This window comes from Aegilops tauschii, chromosome 5 (genome assembly GCF_002575655.3).
Source record: "Aegilops tauschii subsp. strangulata cultivar AL8/78 chromosome 5, Aet v6.0, whole genome shotgun sequence".
NCBI classification, from domain to species: domain Eukaryota; kingdom Viridiplantae; phylum Streptophyta; class Magnoliopsida; order Poales; family Poaceae; genus Aegilops; species Aegilops tauschii.
The window spans coordinates 188,264,529-188,285,195 of NC_053039.3; positions in this window are offsets into that span (position 1 = coordinate 188,264,529).

Sequence of the window (20,667 nt, forward strand, 5' to 3'; positions counted from 1 at the left end):
CAACACTTAAATGGGTCGCTAAAAGGCCAAAACTCAGGTCCGACTACAACTGGCCCAACAGATATATGGGCCGTCACCAGGCTGAAAGACCCACCGGGCCGGAAATTGGCCCAACACTTAAATGGGTCGCTAAAAGGCCGAAGCTCAGGTCCGACTACAAATGGCCCAACTGATTTATGGGCCGTCAACAGGCTGAAAGACACACCAGGCCGGAAATTAGCCCAACATTTAAATGGGTCACTAAAAGGCCGAAAGATTTACATCGTGAAAATTGGCCCATCCACTGAATGGGCCTTTAACAGGCCGAAATCTCATCGGTCGATACTGAGCCCAAATATATAGCGGGCTGTTAACGGGCTAAACTGACGATGGGCTGCAATGGTGTGAAATCTTTAACGGGCCGTTGATGGGCCGAATTGGCACATCTCGTATGGGCCATGGGCTTAAATGGACCTGACACAAGTAGGCCTTATATGGTCCGCCTGCTATTTTTTACTGGGCCGGCCTTTTTCACCGGAATGGGCCACTGTTGGGCCGTGCCACGTGTCGACCTATCATAGGCGCCTCCTGTCCAATGAGTGGATGACATCTGTCCCAACGGTGAGGCAACACGTGTTTCCTCTGGCCAATGATGATTTTACACATAGAAAATCCCCATTGGTCTGGGCTGTTAACAGGTTATCGGATCCAAAACCGGACCCGATAGCTTAACGGCGTTCCGTTACGGTGGATGCCACGTGTCGGTCACCCTTGACGAAAGCACTTCTGTGATGCGCGGTTTATCGTCATGGAAGTTGTCAGATGTGGGGTTCTGGCAAAACCCTTAAGGTTCGAACTCTCGGGTGCGCGCGAAGTTCTTCCCCTCCTACCGATTTACGCCCTAGCTCGCTAAGATCTCGCGGACGAACTCGACGGACTCACAACACGGAAAGACACGAGATTTATACTGGTTCGGACCACCATTGTGGTGTAATACCCTACTCCAGTGTGTGGTGGTGGATTGCCTCTTGGGCTGATGAAGAACCGTACAAGGGGAAGAACAGCCTCGTGAGGTTGAGGTGTTCTTGTGCTCTGTGAACTTGTGGATGGGAACTCGATGCCTCCCTCTGTGGTGGCTAGCTCTACTTATATAAGCCCTGGTCCTCTCCCCAAATATTGAGCGGGAAGGGAGCCAACAACGGCGGGGAAATTTGAAAGGGGACAACTAGTACAAGCTATCCTAACAAAACCAGTCTTCGCCTGCAAAAGGCTCTGGTGGTGACGCCGTCTTGGGCTCCACGGTGACCTCCGTCTTGCCGTCCTGCTGGTCTTGGTCTCGTTGCACCGATATGGAAACCTTTGCCTGATGCCTCAGTACTCCGCGCCTGCGCTTGCCTCCTTAGCACCAAAGAGGAAACAAGGATGTTGCGCGCGCTGGTGCCCGCCTGGTGCCGGTCGTCATGGCTCACGTCACGAGAGCCTCGCGAGGTTTGCCCCGCCTTGATATCTCCACTCCTCGCGAGGTAGCCTAGTGAGGCCGCTCCCGAGGAGGTCTCGCGCTGTCCGCCTTGCGAGGCTTGGCCCCTTGCGAGGGTCTTGAATGCTTTGTTGGTGAAGATGGGCCGTACAGGCCCGCTAGCGTAGCCACGACGTGGGCCGCAGGCAGGCAAGTCTGGGGACCCTTGTTCCCAGAACGCCGACAGTAGCCCCCGGGCCCAAGGTGCGCTCGGGCTTAGCTTCGCGGCGAAGCGAAGGGTCAAGCATGGAGCGCCGCGGGCCCCCAAAGCCTGTGGCCTCGGTCAACGCGTGGCGGTTGATTGGACGTGGGCGTCTCCACTTCCCCACGCTGCCTCGGCAACTGCCCGACTTGAGAAGTCCCTGCGAGATGCAAGGAAAACCATCATTACCTGTGATCGTGGGGGCGCCGGTTGGCCTTCTTCCGCTATAAATGGGGAAGGGGGCGGATCCCCCGTCGCCCATCTCTTCCTTGCTTCACTCGCTTCTTCCTCCTTGCTCCTCTGCTTGCAAAAATGGCGCCCATCCGAAGGTTCTCCGCGGAAAAGAAAGGAAAGGCCCCCCGCGATGATCCGGGGCCACTCTCGCCGAAGAAGAGGTCGGTCCATCATCGCGATGAGGCGGCGATGCAGGTGGCGACGAGGCCTTGGTGCGAGCGGCCTCCTCCAGGGTACCCGCTTCCCTTGTACGCCTGAGCCGAGGGCTCAGGAGGGCGGAGCGACGTGCGCCGACGTCCGCGCCGTGCCTGTGGTCGCCGCGCCATGTCGATGCGTGCCGTTGCTCCTGGAATCCACGCCACGGATTCCTCGCGCGTGCTTGTGCTATGGGCGCCGATGCCCCCAAGTTCCTGGATCCGCTTCCCGTGGTTCTTCTCGGACGTGATGCCACCGAGAGGGCCTCTCGAGCTCTGGCTGCAGCACGCCGACTGCGACGCTCCGACGACAGGAGCAGAGGTCGAAGCGGTCCCCACCGGCAAGATCTTCATGACTCGCGGCTAGGGCGAGGTTGCGCGGGTCTGCCGTGGCCCACTGTTGATGATGGCGTCCGCCACAGGAGGGTGTAGATAGGATTCCACTTAGTACTTGCTTTTGTTTCCTGTGAAGAATCATGAGGTACCCCGTGGGGGTGTGTAAGGATCTGTAGTGCCTTTTGTGTATATATTCCCTGTTATGAAAATTTGCGAACGCGTGTCCTGTTCGAGCTCTGTCTCCCCTTTCCAACCTCGCTATAGCTTGTTGCTCTACGCTGACAGGTCCCGGTCCCCAGGCAGGCTGCACCCGTCGCTGGTATGCCAAGTCGCGTGCCGTGGTCAAGGCCAGGAGGTGAGCGGCCCGAGGTCCAGTAAGAGCCCCTGAGGCACGATGCTCAGGAGGCCCCCCTTAGCGTCCAAGCAGCTATGGTAAGGCAGGAAAGGGATGCAGCATGGCCGTGATAGGAATGTGACGAGCACGACCCTTAGGTCCTATCGATTAGCCGGTCCGAGCACGTGACTTATCTCGGTAGTTCGGGGTTGATTCTTCGTGATGCGCCAGGCCTATGCGCCACCATCCACAGCGTAGCTAGGTTAGGCCCGTATGGGTCCTTCCCCTTCCAATTCTTTCCTTCGTGCTCAACGTCCTCAGGTCCCGACCCTCGAGCGAGCTCAGCCGCCGCTGGTATGCCAGGTCGCGATGCCGTGGTCAAGGCCAGGGGGTGAGGGCTGGAGAGCCAGTAAGAGCTCCTGAGTCGCGATGCTCAGGAGCCCCCCTTTTAATGTGCAAGTGGATTACTTGTAAGAGGAGAGAGCCCGCGGTACCGCCCGCTATTATCCTCGAGAGGTTCCTGCAGGTCATCACGAGGAGAAACACGGTTCTGCCGTTATGGTTGCCAGCCTTGCTCTGAGAAGAGACGAAGGCACTGAGGGCTTGGTGAGGTGACGTGCGCGGGGCGTGCCGCGAGCCAGAGCTCGACCGCTCAGGTTTGTCGACGTGGCAAGGATGGACCCATGCGCCAGCGCCGTGCCTGTGTGAGGAGGCCCCGTGGGAGGCGACGGTCGACCAGGTGGTAGCCGAGCAGGCGGTAATCATAGGCAGATTAAGCATGGAAGACAAATCAACTTGGGTAAATGCAGAAAGATGCATGCCACTGGTTAGGCCCGAGCGGCTTGGGGATGATGCAGCCCGAGGGGCGCCCCCAACAAGGTAAGCTAAAGACGTAAGCAAAAGGGGTACATGCCACATGGACGAACCCACGCGGCCTAGGAATAATGCAGCCCGAGGGGCGCTCCCAGCTAAACGAACTTGGAAAATGTCACCTGGTTCTGTTGACGAAGGAGAGTTGGGGCAGCTGAAGGCACGCGATGAAGGAATGGCTCCTCACGAGCCACCGGGGCCCTGAGCCTCGAGTGGCTCTGGGGGCTCGGGTGGTTCCCTGAAGACCGTCTCCATCTCTGTCAGGACGGCGTGGTACCTGACCTCCTGAGCCGCCAAGACACGCCGCATGTTGCGCTGATAGGCTGACGCCACGCTCGGCAAGCCGATGGGCATGCGAACATAGCTGTGTGGTGGGCCCTCGCAACGGCCCACACACGAAGGCCAGAAAAGCTCCTGAGATGTGGCCCTGTTGAGCCCTGGAACGTCGATGCAGACGCGCAGCCCGGCATCCTCGCCTGGATGGGGAGCTGCGCCTCGTGAGCGGCGGTCTCCGCGCATGGCCCTTGCGTCTTGCAGTTCCTGAGTGGTCTTGGTGATAAACTCCTGAGTGGTGGGCACTCCTTGCCCTGTGTTCTCCTGAGGGAAACGTGCCGCGAAGCACGCCTCCAAGTGGTGCCCAAGCACCTCCCTCGTGAGGTTGGCAAGGTCTGAGGCCCTCCAGAAGAGAGCCCCCGAGCCCTGTCCGAGGAGGGCGCCGGGCACGCCTTCCTATGTGATGGAGGGAGGCGCCCCTGGAGCGGGCGCTGATCCTGACGAGGCTCCAGCTGCGTTGTCACCCTCCTGAGATCCTGCACGGCGCAATTGCTTCTTCTTCTTGGGGAGGGCCTCAGGAGGGCCCTCGCCTTTGCTGTCGGGGTCGTCAATTGCTGCAGCTTGGAAGGCGCGCTCGAGGGAGCACACCACATCTCTCTCTTCACATGGGACCGTGATGATTCCGCCGCTTCCCGGCATCTTGAGGACGTTGTAGCCGTGGTGGGTGACCACCATGAACTTGGCCAGGGCCGGATACCCGAGGATGGCGTTGTATGGCAGGCGGATGTGCGCGACGTCGAAGTCGATGAGCTCGGTGCGGTTGTTCTTGCGCTCCCCGAAGGTGACAGGCAGGCGGACCTGCCCTATCGGTGTGGTGGAACCGTTGGTCACTCCTGAGAAAGACTTGGTAGGTTGGAGCTGTTCATACGGGACTTGGAGGTTGTCGAACGTGTCGACGGATAGGACGTTGAGCCCTACGCCGCCGTCGATGAGGGTCTTGGTAACTTGCACATTGCTGATGATTGGTGAACAAAGCATCGGGAGGGCGCCAGTGGTGGGTGCGCACTTGAGCTGATCTGCTGAGTTGAAGGTGATGGCGCACTGGGACCACCTAAGTGGGCGCGTGGCCTCGAGCTTGGGGAGGACTGCATTCACCTCACGAGCGAACTGTTTGAAGATGCGCTGAGAGGCTGGGGCCTGAGCGCCGCCCAAGATGCAGGCGATAGCGCGCGACTCCTGGAAGCCCCCAGCCCCCCTCGTCCTGATGGTGATCGTTGTTCCTCCTTGGTGGTGGCGGCAGCGGGGGAAGACCGGCGTTTCCCTGAGGATGGTCCTCATGAGGCTGGTCCCCCCAGGCGGCCTCGCGAGGATGGTCTTGCCAGCGGTCCTCACGAGGCCTGTCGCGCCACTCCTGGCGCGGGCCACGGTCGTCCCAGTATTCGCCTCCACGTCCTCCTCCTCGGCCGTAGCCCCGGTCGCTGCGCTTAGGGCGTCGACCGAAGCGTCCTTCGCGAATGGCTCTGAGCTCTTGACAGTCGCTGGTGTTCTGGGTGTTCAGGTTGTGGAAGGCGCAGAATGGTCGGCTGCCCTTGGATAACTCGGGCTGGTCTCTGCCCCGCTTGGTGTCCGGTTCCGCTGCGAGCACAACTGCTTCCTTGCGCTTCACGTCCTTGGCCTTGGCCTTCTTCTCCTCTACACCCGCGGCTGGCAGCTCGAGGAGGGAAAGACGCCCCTCCTCAGCTCTTGCGCACTTGGTTGCCAGGTTGAACAGCTCCTGAGATGTGCACAACTCCTCGTGGATAGCGAGCTCCTCCTTCATCTTGATGTCGCAGACGCCGTCAGAGAACGCGGAGATGATGGCCTCATCCGTGACCTTGGGGATCTTGGGGCGAGTGTTGTTGAAGCGCTGGATGTACTTCTGGAGGGTCTCTCCTGGTTGTTGCTTGATGCGGCACAGGTCACCCGCGGCCGGCGGGCGGTCGCGGGTGCCCTGGAAGTTGGCGACGAAGCGGTCGCACATCTCATCCCAGGAGGAGATCGAGCCGTGCTGCAGGTTCAGGAGCCAGGGGCGGGCACCATCCTTGAGAGCCATGGGAAACCAGTTTGCCATGACTTTCTCGTCACCGTTGGCCGCTTCGATGCTCAACTCGTAGAGCTGCAGGAACTCCGCGGGGTCGGCGGTGCCGTCATAACGAGGAGGCAGGTCCGGCTTGAACTTGCCTGGCCAGGCGACGCTACGCAGCTCGGGGGTGAAGGCGCGGTAGCCAGCCGTGGTTGCCAGGGTCCGTTTCGGAGGTTGAGCTTGGTCTTGGTGAGGCCCGCGTGCCGCTACTGCAGGTAGCGCGCGGCCTTGGCGAGGTGGCGCGGGGAGCGCAGGTGCAGCTTCCCGCGGCCGAGGAATTTCTTGGCAGCTTCTCTCTTCACGCGCGGGCACCGGGCGTGGTGGATCATGCCATGGGGCCGCGCGAGGCGCTCCATGAGCCACGTCGCCCGTGGCTGGCGGAGGACGCGATAGAGAGTGGGACGGCGCCGGGGAGCCCCCTGCGACGCGGATGAGTTCGGCGACGCGGTCGAGCCAGTCCTCGTAGAGGTCATCGACCGGGTGATAGCGCAGGAGCTCATTCACCATGAGGAGCGCGGCCTGCACGTCCATGGGCGCGCGACGTGCGTGAGACGAGGAACCGGCCGGGGTCAGTGATGGAGTGGCGGTGCGGCCGTCCTGCCGCATTGATGGGTGCAGCGAGGACGCTTGCTGCTCGTTCCCCGCCGGGCCGGTGGCGGCGTTGGCGGCAGGAGACGGAGAACGACGAGGTGGCCCACCGATGGGAGCCGTCTGAGCAACGCGGGCGGTGAGGGCAGCCTGGCGCTCAACTCGAGCGCGGCGAGCGTCCGCCATGGAGACGACGGAGCGACGGAGCGACGGAAGGGAAGCTACGGCGCACCCCTACCTGGCGCGCCAAATGTCGGATGTGGGGTTCCGGCAAAACTCTTAAGGTTCGAACTCTAGGGTGCGCGCGAAGTTCTTCCCCTCCTACCGATCTATGCCCTAGCTCGCTAAGATCTCGCGGACGAACTCGACAAACTCACAACACGGAAAGACACGAGATTTATACTGGTTCAGGCCACTGTCGTGGTGTAATACCCTACTCCAGTGTGTGGTGGTGGATTGCCTCTTGGGCTGATGAAGAATAGTACAAGGGGAAGAACAGCCTCCTGAGGTTGAGGTGTTCTTGTGCTCTGTGAACTTGTGGATGGGAACTCGATGCCTCCCTCTGTGGTGGCTACCTCTACTTATATAAGCCCTGGTCCTCTCCCCAAATATTGAGCGGGAGGGGAGCCAACAACGGCGGGCAAATTTGAAAGGGGACAGCTAGTACAAGCTATCCTGACAAAAGCGGTCTCCGTCTGCAAAAGGCTGTGGTGGGGACGCCGTCTTGGGCTCCACGGTGACTCTGTCTTGCCGTCCTGCTGGTCTTGGTCTTGTTGCACCGATATGGAAACCTTTGCCTAATGCCTCGGTACTCCGCGCCTGCGCCTGCCTCCTTAGCACCAAAGTGGAAACAAGGACGCTGCGCGCGCTGGCGCCCGCCTGGTGCCGGTCGTCATGGCTCACGTCACGAGAGCCTCGCGAGGTTTGCCCCGCCTTGATATCTCCGCTCCTCGCGAGGTAGCCTAGTGAGGCTGCTCCCGAGGAGGTCTCGCGCCGTCCGCCTCGCGAGGGTCTTGAATGCTTTGTTGGTGAAGATGGGCCGTACATGCCCGCTAGCGTAGCCACGCCGTGGGCCGCAGGCAGGCAAGTCTGGGGACCCCCGTTCCCAGAACGCCGACAAAAGTGGACACTTTTGTGATGATAATTTTGGTAATGTCATGGAACACTTCTACGACAGCACATGTATGACTATCTTGATTCTGTCATAAAATCGTCATGGATGTACATGCATGACAAAAAAGGCGACCTACTGTGACAAACACGTATCATCATGGAAGTGTATTTTTTTGTAGTGAAAGCATGTCACTTACCTCTTGAATTAGAACATAAAGCTTATTGGACAATTAAAGAACTCAACTATGATTTCAAACTTGCTGGTGAGAAGAGGTTATTTGACATTGGCTCCCTCGATGAATGGAGAACCCAAGCCTATGAAAATGCCAAATTGTTTAAAGAAAAAGTTAAAAGATGGCATGACAAAAGGATACAAAAGCGTGAATGTAGGTGACCATGTCTTGCTATACAATTCTCGTTTAAGATTTTTTGCACGAAAATTTCTCTCTAAATGGGAAGGACCTTACATTATCGAGGAAGTTTATCGTTTCGGTGCCATTAAGATCAACAATGCAGAGGGCAACAACCCGAAGGTGGTGAATGGGCAAAGAATCAAACATTATATCTCAGGTACTCCCATAAATGTTGAAACTAATATTATTCATACCATAACACTGGTGGAGTACATAAGGGAAACCTTCCAAAATGCTCCAGAACCCTGAAAAGGAATAGATATGTGGTGTGATAAGTAAACCGACTCCAAAAGTTTTCCAATGGAAATTTTATTCAGTTTTGGAATATAAAAAAATTAGGAAAATAAGAAGTAGTCTGAATAGCACACTAGGAGGCGACAAGCCGTGGGGGCCCGCCCAACCCCCTGGGCGGGCCTCCCAGGCTTGTGGCCACCTCCTGTGCCCTCTAGACTCCGTTTCTCCCAGAATACTTGTTTTGCACGGTAAAATTCATTATATAATCTCCTGAAGTTTTGACCACCATATCATGACAATATCCTTTGTTCTTGTTTCATGGTGTTTTCCTGGCAGATCTGAAAATATGTCGTCTCAAGATTCAGAGGGAGAGAGCTATGTCGCTGATTATATCGCAAACCCAAAGGACTATGGGAGGTAGATCATTACAGTTGGACTACAGAGGAGGAGGAAGACTTCGTCATGGAGAAAACAAGGGATGACAGCTCTGATCAAGATGAAGATCCACTACCTCAACCTGGAGATATGCATGTGGAATTCAAGAAGTCAAGCCTTCCTAACAGAGGAAACAAATCTAAGGTCCAATTTATCCCATCCGGTTTTCTACAGGAAAGCAAGGAGGCATTATGCAGAAGGGTATTAAAGCTTGAGCTGGAGAACGAGGATCTCAGGGAGGAAAATTTTAGCCTCAAGTGCAAGCTGGAGAAAAATACAACCTCATCATCATCACTTTCGAAGAAGGAGACTTGAGTATATGGGTATGGGCACTCCCCTTGGCTTACACCAAGCTTGGAAGAGGTGCCCCAGTATCGTATCACCATCACATCTTTATATTTTCGTTTATCTTAATTTGATCCTTTTGGTTTTATCGTCATCTAGTAGAATAAAAGTTTTAGTATGATCTAGTCTTTGAGTTTTGCTTTGTGATCTATCTATGTAATCGAGTCCGAGAGTTATATAATAAAGAGTAGTTTTGAGTAGAGGGCTTTGCTTTCTTGCCTTGTTCTTGGAAAGAAAAGAATAAAGAAGTAAAAGGATTATATAATGATCTTATGGAGAGTGATGCTTCACATATAAGGAGTATGATGAATAAAATTTGTTGAGGATTGAGAAACATAGTATTGGTCATTGTTGCAATTAATAGGAAGTAATAAAGAAAGAGAGGTTTAACATATAAATACACTATCTTGGACATCTTTTATGATTGTGAGCACTCATTAAAATATTTTATGCTAATAAGCTGGTGTTGGACAAGGAAGACAACATAATGGGTTATGTTTTCTTATATCTGAATAGAAGTTATATTGTCATGGATCCTCCAACATGTTGAGCTTGCTTCTCATCCCATGCTAGCCCTATCTTTTGCACCAAGTAGAGATATTACTTGTGCATCCAACATCCATTAAACCAGTTTTGCCATGAGAGTCCACTATATCTACCTATGGATTGAGTAAGATCCTTCAAGTAAGTTGTCATCAGTGCAAGCAATAAAAATTGCTCTCTAAATATGTATGATGTTTTAGTGTGAAGAAAATAAACTTTATACGAACTTGTGATATGGAAGAAATAAAAGCGATAGACTGAATAATAACATTCTTTATCACAAGCGGCAATATAAAGTAACGTTCTTTTGCATTATGATTTTGTGCATCAAACCACAAAAGTGCATGACAACCTCTACTTCCCTCTGCGAAGGGCCTATCTTTTACTTTTACCTTCTACCTTTATACAAGAGTCATGGTGATCTTCAACTTTCCTTTTTACACTTTTTCTTTTGGCAAGCACTATGTGTTGGGAACAGATCTAGACATATATATCCAGTCGGATGTAGGTTATCATAGGCTATTATTGTGGACATTATCGTTGAGGTAAAAGGCTGGGAGGCAAAGCTATAAGCCCCTATCTTTCTCTGTGTCCGATTGAGGCTTTGATCTCATAAGTATTGTGTGAGATAGAAATAATGAAAGACTAAAATATGGTTCAGTATGTGGACTTACTACATAAAAGCTCTTTGACTCTTTCCGATATTATGATAAATTGCAATTGCTTCAACAACTGAGATCATAGTTTGTTAGTTTTCAATAAAGTTTTTGCTTCATACTTTACTTTGTGAACGAATTGTCACTTTAGCATGAGAGGTTATATGACAATATGTATTTGTTCTAAAGATTATCGTGATGCCCTCATGTCCGTATTTTATTTTTATCGACACCTCTATCTCTAAATAGGTGGTCATGATTATCAATTTCGGCTTTCGCTTGAGGACAAGCGAGGTCTAAGCTTGGGGGAGTTGATACGTCCATTTTGCATCATGCTTTTATGTTGATATTTATTGGATTATGGGCTGTTATTCCACATTATAGTACAATACTTATGCCTTTTCTCTACTATTTTACAAGATTTACATGAAGAGGGAGAATGCCGACAGCTGGAATTCTGGACCGAAAGGAGGAAATCTGAGAGACCTATTATGCACAACTCCAAATGTCCTGAAACTTTACAGAGAATTATTTCAGAATATAAAAAAAATATTGGGTGACGAAGTAACAGAAGGGGACCCACCAAGAGGCCACAAGCCTGGGGGGCGCGTCATACCCCCTAGGCACGCCCCAGGGCTTGTGGGCCCCCTGGACATCGTCTGGTGCCCATGTTCTGCTATATGAAGCGTTTCTACATAGAAAATCAGAAGAGAGATTTCGGGACGAAGCGCCGCCGTCTCGAGGCAAAACCTGGGCGGAAGCAATCTAGGGCTCCGACGGAGCTGTTCTGCCAGGGAAACTTCCCTCCCGGAAGGGGAAATCGAAGCCATCGTCATCACCAACGATCCTCTCATCAAGGGAGGGTCAATCTTTGTCAACATCTTCACCAGCACCATCTCCTCTCAAACCCTAGTTCATCTCTTGTATTCAATCTTTGTCCCAAAACCTCAGATTGGTACCTGTGGTTTGCTAGTAGTGTTGATTACTCCTTATAGCTGATACTTTTTGGTTTATTTGGTGGAAGATCATATGTTCAGATCCTTAATGATATTCAATTCCCCTCTTATCTTGAACGTGAACATGCTTTGTGAGTAGTTACGTTTGTTCCCGGGGACATGGGAGAAGTCTTGTTATAGGTAATCATGTGAATTTGTATTCGTTCGATATTTTGATGAGATGTATGTTGTCTTTCCCCTAGTGGTGTTATGTGAACGTCGACTACATGACACTTCACCATGATTTGGGCCTAGGGGAAGGCATTGGGAAGTAATAAGTAGATGATGGGTTGCTATAGTGACAGAAGCTTAAACCCTAGTTTATGTGTTGCTTCGTAAGGGGCCGATTTGGATCCACATGTTTCATGCTGTGGTTAGATTTATTTTAATTCTTCTTTCATAGTTGTGGATACTTGCGAGATGGGTTAATCATAAGTGGGAGGCTTGTGCAAGTAAGCATAGCACCCAAGCACCGGTCCACTCACATATCAAATTATCAAAGTAACAAACGCGAATCATGTGAGCATGATGAAAACTAACTTGACAGTAATTCCCATGTGTCCTCGGGAGCGCTTTGCCTTATATAAGAGTTCGTCCAGGCTTATCCTTTGCTACAAAAAGGATTGGGCCACCTTGCTTCACCTTTGCTACACTTGTCACTTGTCACCCGTTACAAATTACCTTACTACAAAACTATCTGTTACCGACAATTTCAGTGCTTGCAGAAAATACCTTGCTGAAAACCAGTTGTAATTTCCTTTTGCTCCTCATTGGGTTCGACACTCTTACTTATCGAAAGGACTACGATTGATCCCCTATACTTGTGGGTCATCAGTAAGCCATGATGAAATAGACAAGGTTGCTTCTTCGTGGACCCTTCATGGCTGGAGCCCTCCGTGGACTCGTGCAGCCGTTACGCTCCGCGGCTTGAAGTCTCCATCAACATGGATGTATGATAGCACCACCTATCGGAACCACGCAAAGAATCTTCGTGTCTTCATTGCATTTGATTTTCCATCTCTACCCTTTACTTCCCGCACAATTGCATGGTCTACCATTTCTGCTGCCCTTTCTCTAGATATGAAAGTGTAGAAAGTCTTGGTGATTTCAACCAGTGCCAAATCTGCCTAAGTTTCAAGAAAACTAAAAACTGCACCTTTGGTTGATTAAAACTCTATTCACCCCCCTCTCTAGACCTATCTTCTGTAATCCTACACAATGAATATGTCACAACTATGCGCCTTTCTATCAAATGCCCAACAGTAATTTGTTTACCCACCATATGCTATGTGTTCGAGAGAGAAACCCGTAGTGAAAACTATGGTCCCCAGGTCTACTTTTATCATATTACTAAAATAAAAAATAGTTTGCTGCAATTTTATACTTTTTATTTTACTTTTGTTTTTATCTATCCATCACTATCATAATTAATCCATGCAAATAACGAGTTCAAGGGGATTGACAACCCTCTTTCCCGTGTTGGGTGCAAGTATTTTCTTTTGTGCGTGTAAGTGATGTCGAAGGGAATTTACTTGGTGTCGGCATGGAGCCGGTGATCTATGGGGCAATGCAGCCCCTTTGCTGGTTCGGTGAGGGGTGACGATCGATGCAGAGAGCAAACACAACAAGGAGCACACGATTTTACCCAGGTCCGGGCCGCCCGGGGGCGTAAAACCCTACTCCTGCCTTTGGGTGTATTGGTAGTGTTGTGCACAAGTACACGGAATGCTCTCCCCCGGAAAGAGGTGGGAAGAGAGCAGCTACATGATTACCTATGCTTGAGGGTTGCAGAGATTCGAACCATCTCTAATGTTGCCATGGCCCTCCTTTTATAGCTCAAGGGGTTACCACAGTGGCAAAATGGTCATTACAGGGGGTGATTAGATTGATACAAAGCTATTCATACCTAACTCTGGCAGTTAGGACAAAACACATTAAATGCGCTGCTAGGTGTCATGTGGAGGTTGAAGCCCGACAGGGTTGCCGCGCTCTTATCTAGCTACCTCCTATTAGCGTGACATGCCATTAGGACAGGTGTCAATAAAGGTGATTTACCCTCCTAGCAGGCTGACACACACGGTTTATGTCCACCTAAACACCTGCGGGATCGACACCTCATTATCAACGACCAGCTGGTCAGAGAGGCGGAGCGCCGGTGTTTGCGGGGAGCCCATGCCCAAGGGGCTTGCTGGCTCGTTCCTGCTGGAGTTGGTTGCTTTCATAGTGATATCTGCAGCTTGTTCCAAGGCTTGGTCTTCTTAATGCTCTCCTTGATCTGATGAAGAGCAACTTCTCTCGTTTAGTGGTATATGAGGCTTGGTACTTTACATAAGAATTCGTAGCGCGCCTATGCATAAGTCAGGGCGGCAAACACTCATGTTTGTTGCATCGACACTTGGCTCGATAACCTTGGTTCCCATAGAGGGAAATACTTATCTCTACTATACTGCTTCACCCCTCCTCTACGAGAAAATCCTGCTACTTGTGAGCTGCGTTAGGATTTCCCCGAAGAGGAGAGGATGATGCAGTACAACAGAGATAAGTATTTCCCTCAGTTAACAACCAAGGTTATCAATCCAGTAGGAGAACCAAGCAACACCTCGTTAGCAGTACCTACACACAAAATAACAAATACTTGCACCCAACGCAAACAAGGGGCTGTCAATCCCTCCGCGGTGAATTGCAAAGATTTAACCTTGTAGTGATAGATAGATAAATAAAACACAATAAAATAAAGTAAATTAAACAAATTGCAGCAAGGTATTTTGGGATTTTAATATATGATAAAAGTAGACTCGGGGGCTATAATTTTCACTAGAGGCTTCTCTCTTGAAAATAGCATACGGTGGGTAAACAAATTACTGTTAGGCAATTGATAGAAAAGTGAATAATCACGACGATATCCAAGGAAATGATCATGGATATAGGCATCATGTTTGAGACAAGTTGTCATGGGATATCCGCGGCCACCTATGGGACCATGTGGCCCCTTGCTGGTTCGGCGGGGGGACGTCGCGTTGCACAAAGAGCAGAACAGCGTGCGGCAGCACGACAGAGAGCACACGAGGAATTTACCCAGGTTTGGGCGGCCGCGAGGCATAAGACCCTACTCCTGCTTTAGTGGATTGCTGGTGGAATGAGTGTGGTGACGCGTAGTACACTTGCCCGGCAGGGCTTGCCTCGGGGCCTCATCGACTATGCACGTATGGTCGCTTGGGTTCATCAACTTTCCAACCCTCTCTACGAGTGCCATGGGCCTCCTTTTATAGATTAAGGGGTCACCATAGTGGCAAAGTGGTCATTATCCACTGATATGATAGCGAACAATGCTATCATACCTAACTCTGCGGGCTGACAGGGTGCATTAAATGCGCCGCTTAGTGTCACATCATTGGTCGCCCGGCAAGGCCTGCTAGGCTATCTCGCCAGCTCCACACCTGTTCCCTTGACACGTCGCAGGACGGGTGCCATCTAAGGGTTTCTTCTGTAGGAAACGGGAGCCATGTGGCGAATGGCTGCCACTTAATCATCGTGCGGCTTGACACTGCACTGATTGACGACGTGAGTCGTGTTGGAGTGGTTGGTGGGGTGATTCTGCCCCCGCGAGCCCTGGCAGGCTCTGCCGGGGAGCCTCGATTGCTTGCTTCTGGTGGTGGCCTCACCCCTTGCCGGGCTCGCCTGCCCGGCAAGGTAGGCCCTTCTCTTGCCGATATCTTGCTCCTCTGGCTTGATCTTGGTCTCTCTGGGCTGCACGTTGGTTCTTCAAATCCCTTGGTTTTTCAATCTCTGACTCAAGCTGTTGCTTCAATCTTGATCTTGTGCCTCTGCACAGTTGGGCAACAGACCCAGGGTTTGTTGCACCGACAGAAGCCCCCGGGCCTGCCCCGAACGCGCTGCTGAGCGTCGTCAGGGTAGGGCCTAATAAGTGCATAGGCAGGATCGCTGAAGTGGTTGGCCCCTTGAGGTTTCCTTTGCTGCTTCATTAGTCTTGATTTTGGGCCAGTTTCCATTTTCCCTGCGCGTGGTGTAAAGCCAATAATGGTGGGGCCATGGCAGTGATGGCCCGTGAATGACTTTAACGCACGGGGTAGAAACTGCCAATTTACTCCTCCCACAGCGCGCCCTTATCCTTAGCCACGTATGCTGCATGCATCACGCGGGGTAGGTAACGGAGGCGCGTGGCGCGGGAGAGCATCTTGGAGAGGGTCCGCCCGCCTTGAATTGGCGGAGGAGGGTGTCGGTGTCAAAACCGGCGGATCTCGGGTAGGGGGTCCCGAACTATGTGTCTAAGGTCGATGGTAACAGGAGACAGGGGACACAATGTTTACCCAGGTTCGGGCCCTCTCTATGGAGGTAATACCCTACTTCCTGCTTGATTGATCTTGATGAATATGAGTATTACAAGAGTTGATCTACCATGAGATCATAATGGCTAAAACCCTAGAAGTCTAGCCTGTATGACTATATATGTCCTTCGGACTAAGCCCTCCGGTTTATATAGACACCGGAAGGGACTAGGGTTGTACAAAGTCAGTTAGAGAGAAAGGAATCTTCATATTTGGACGTCAAGCTTGCCTTCCCTGCCAAGGAGAGTCCCATCCGGACACGGGAGAGTGTCTTCGGTCTTGTATCTTCACAGCCCACTAGTCTGGCCCATGTCCAACAGGCCGGACGCCTGAGGACCCCTTAGTCTAGGACTCCCTCAGTAGCCCCTGAACCAGGCTTCAATGACGAGGTGTCCGGCGCGCAGATTGTCTTCGGCATTGCAAGGCGGGTTCCCCTTTCCGAATACTCCAAGATAGTCTTCGGACAGAATGAACATGTCCGGATCTGCAACATAAGTACCACACACACAACCGCAGAGAGTATAATATTTCACGAGTCCAATCCGCTGACAACTTTTTGTAAGGTGACATCACGTCTGCCCGGTCATTATTTCGAACCGTTTTCATCTGCCGTTCCATGTTTCGAGATGCGGTTTTCATTGGCACGTCTTGTCAAAGCAGAGATCGTGTCCCCTTATTGCGGGATTCTCATCAATACGGGCGTGGGTAATCCAACCGTGCCGTTTGCACAACCCTTGGGAACATGCGAGTTTTAAGGCGAGTGGGGAGGCGCTTGATATTCACTGCCTTTATAGGGAGATAAGTATTCCCCTTCTTCACCCACGCCTTTTCTCTCTCTGCCCTTCCATTCTCGAGCTCCAGCGCCCAAGTCCTCATCTTTTTCGCCTCAAGAAAGCTCTCAACCATGTCTGGATCTGGAGGGCAAGGCAAGTGGATGGCCTCCTCCGTCAAGGAGAAGGACATCACTGAGCTTCGGGAGGCCGGGTATCTGGCGAAAGAAATCGCCCACTGGCTTCCGGCAAAGGGGCAAGTTTTCCCCACCCCGTAGCCCAACGAGAGGGTGGTGTTCATCCCTCATTTCGTCCGCGGGTTAGGGTTTCCTCTCCACCCTTTCGTCCTCGGACTTATGTTCTACTACGGGCTACATTTCCACGATCTAGCCCCAAACTCCTTCCTCAACATCTCGGCATTTATTGTCATGTGCGAGGCCTTCCTCCGTGTTCCTCCCCACTTTGGACTATGGCTCAAGATCTTCAACGTAAAGCCGAAGGTGGTGGATGGCCAACACGCGGAGTGCGGAGGTGCCATGGTGAGCAAGATGCCCTATATCACATGGCCCAAAGGTACTTTCGTGGAGGCTGTCAAGGAGTGGCAGAAGCTGTGGTTCTATATCACAGAGCCTCGTGACGCCACCTGGGCCGCAGCTCCTGAGTTCAAATCCGGAGCTCCAATGCGGCTCACCTCCTGGATAGAGAAGGGCCTAAATTGGTCTTCGTCAGACGAGCTGATAGCGCTGCAAACATGCATCCAAAGAATGGTGGATAAGAACATCAAGCTCGTCCACGTGATCCAGGTGATGCTAGTTTGCTGGATCCTTCCATGCCAGAGCCGAACATGCCCTTTATGGGAATTTGATCCGGAGAAGCACCAAACCTTGGAAAGATTCTTCGGAACCACTCACGATGATGTCTGGAAGTTGCTCTTTAAGGGCAATGAGACGCCGCCGGCCATAGACTCGGACCGCGGGCACGATCTTGTCCATCCTGCCAGTGCGGTAAGTATTTCTCGTCTCAAGGTACATCCTCTACTTGCTTGTTCAAGGAAGATAGCTAAAACTTCACCATTTATTTTTTCAGGTATGGACAGAGAAAGCGGAGCGGATTCGGTGTCCGGCTCCGCTGCCCGAGGAACCAGTCATCCCGCTCCTGGTGAAGATGCTTGTTCCGGCGCCCTACAAAGCGCCGGAGGAGAAGACCAAGGGGGGCCAAAAGCGGCCCTCGCCGCAAGGGCGCTTCGGACATGACGTCCGAAGACAAGACTCACTCCTCTGCCGCCGAAGACGATGACGAGGAGGAGGAAGAAAGCAACTCTCCCCCTGATGGGGGGAGGAAGAAGAGGGCGGCCTCCACAAATCTGGAGGCGGAGGTGCCCAAGAGGGGGAAGGGCCTCCTCGCGGATAACTCCGCATGGGTCGTCGACAACAGCCCAGAGCGACGCCCCCGAAGCAAGCCCCTGGCCGCATCGTAAGCACTACAAACCTGTATACGTCCATGTATCCAGCCTCTCCTCTTTATCGTATTAATATGGTTAATTATGCTATTGCAGTCCGGCCCATGACAGCTCCCAGCGATCCTCATCAAGAGGTTCGTTGGATTCAAAGGCGATGGCCAGCGAGTCACCACCGGCCGCTTACTCTCCCACAGCCAAGGGCGACACCGAGGTGCTGTGCCGAAGGATCTTCCTAGGCCAGGGAGAGGCTCAGGAGGCCGTCAGGGTGGCGCCAGAGGGCGAAACCTCGGCCGCCGGATACATGGGGGAGCAGATCCCCATGGAGACTGGCGATGGGGGCCATGTTCAGTTCGGCCCCCAACCGGATACGGTTCCGGAGACCTATACGGCTCCGGAATCTGGCGTGCAGCCTCCTTCAAGAGAAGGAGGTGTGCCTATCCCGCCGGTGACCTCTGTCCAACCAGAGGCACCGGATAATCTGCTGGAAGCGCTACAAGGCGCTTCCATCATGGAGGAACACCGTATCCTTATGGGTATGGTGATTGAGAGGGTTCAGTCCGTCAAGAGCAGACTGAACGAAGCCTGCGGCAGCCTGCTAACAGGCTTTGAGGTAAGCGACGCAAAAGAAAATGTCCCAGTATAGACAGTAGCCCCTGAGACAGTGTCCGGTGTTCGGAAAGAAAAGCCGGACAGAGGATCAATTTATTTTTGCAGGGAACTAACTAAAGATGTCTTATATGCATGAGTAGGCATCGTTGCTGGCCGCAACCTCTCATGCTGCAGAGGTCTCCAGACTAAAGCAGAGTCTGGAGCGGGCCGAAGAAGAGCTCGGCCTTGTAAAAAGGCAACTGGAGGACAAACAAGGTATGTTGCGACTTGTTGTATATTTGGAAAGAATGAGTGATGTGTATTGACCGTAGTGCCATGATATTTGTAGGGGCGGTGATCGAGGTCGAGGTCCTTAAAAAGGCCCTGGCCGAAGCCGAGGAGAAAGCTGCCAAGGAACAAGCCGCTCGTAAGAAGCTCAAGGCCAGGCTTAATGAGGTCCAACAAGAGCTCCAGGATGCCGTGAAAAAATGCGAGACCTTGGAGTGCGATGTTTCGGCTCGAGAGACCGAACTCGCCAAGGCTCGCCAAAGCGCGGAAGAGGCCCGAGTTAAAGCCCAGGGCGCCCTCCAGGAGATCCAGGAGGCCAAGAAAATCACGGCGGGTAAGGCGTTTAGTATGCAAAGCAAGTATGTGAAGAAGAAGTATTTCTTACTAACCCGGATTTGGAGTTCCCCAGGGGCGTTTGCGGATCTGCCATGCAGTGTTTCTGATGCTGCGGAATTCTTCCGAGCCGGAGAAGGGGACTCAACGGAGAAGCTGTTTTGGTCGCAATACCTTGCGCCAGAACATCCGGTGCCCTTTAGTGATCAGCTATAACAGCTGGTCGAGCTGCATAGGGTGTCCGAACTGTCCATGAAGGATTTAATAATCCGGCTGTGGCCTGCCGAAGCTATACCCAACAGCTACTTCGGCCTCGTGAAGCGGCTAGTGAATGCCTGCCCTCGGCTAGACGTCGTCAAGTGGTCGGTCTGCATCGAGGGCACGCGCATGGCCTTCGCCCGCGTCAAGGTGTGGTGGGCAAAGATGGACACCGTCAAGCTTATGACCGAGGGACCGCCTGAGGGCAAGGAGCACCGCATGCCCGAGCGGTATTTTGAAGACATCCTGGAGGGGTCTCGTATTGTGGTGACGCAATGTGCGCAAGACATTATTTTCGAATGAATACATTCATGTTGTCTCTGCCTTGTATGATGAAACAAAGTTGTTATGTAATATAATGTTTGTTTTTTAAAAAAATTCACCTCCCGTGCGGCCGAGTTGTGTGAAATCTGAGAGTTGGCCAGTCATCGGCGTCTGCCCCATGTAGGTAGTACAGGGGTGTTTGGGATGTAATCTAAACACTCTTGATCCAATTGTTTGGTCCTTGAAGGAGGTGTTTAGCACAACAAACCAGGCAATCGGACTATACGTGTTTAGGACCCTCACTTAGCCATAGGAGTTTGACAATAAAGATATAGGCGCAGCCCCTAGTATCCGAGCTAGGATGCTGTAAACACCTGATCGGGTAAGTACCGATCCCTCGCGTAATGCAGAAAAAATCTCTAAGGATTTGAGACCTCCAAAGAGCTGACCGGCTATCGCCGCATCATGACAGTCAGTTTTCGGCTTTCTCTACTGAGGTGCTCATCCGGGTAAACCAGGGCACAATCGCAGTAGTTCTCCCTTTACTACCCTAGCCGATATAACGGAACGTAAGGTAGCAAGCACAGGAGCCGGGCAACCCAACTATTGACCAAAGACATGATTCAGAGCCAATGCATATAGTGCTAAATTCGGGGTGCCGAACTATACTGTAAAAGGTGTTCGGACTTTGTTGCCGTATTGCGGGGTGCTATGAAGCCCCTGACAAATTAAAATGTACCAGAGTGTACTGGTGCTATTTGATAAAATTATCAAAAAAAGGAAAGGAGAAAGAAGGGAGGGTAGTAAGCTAGAGCCGCAGAATTTGGGCCGCAAACTATTTCCATGATAATTTGATTAATACGTCAAAGCGCATTTGTACAAGTAGTGCGATAAGCAACCGGCTATTTAACATGCCATAACCAAGGGAGAGCTGCATGTGGGTCCTGCAAACAGGTAGAGTGGTCGTTAAAGAGACCAC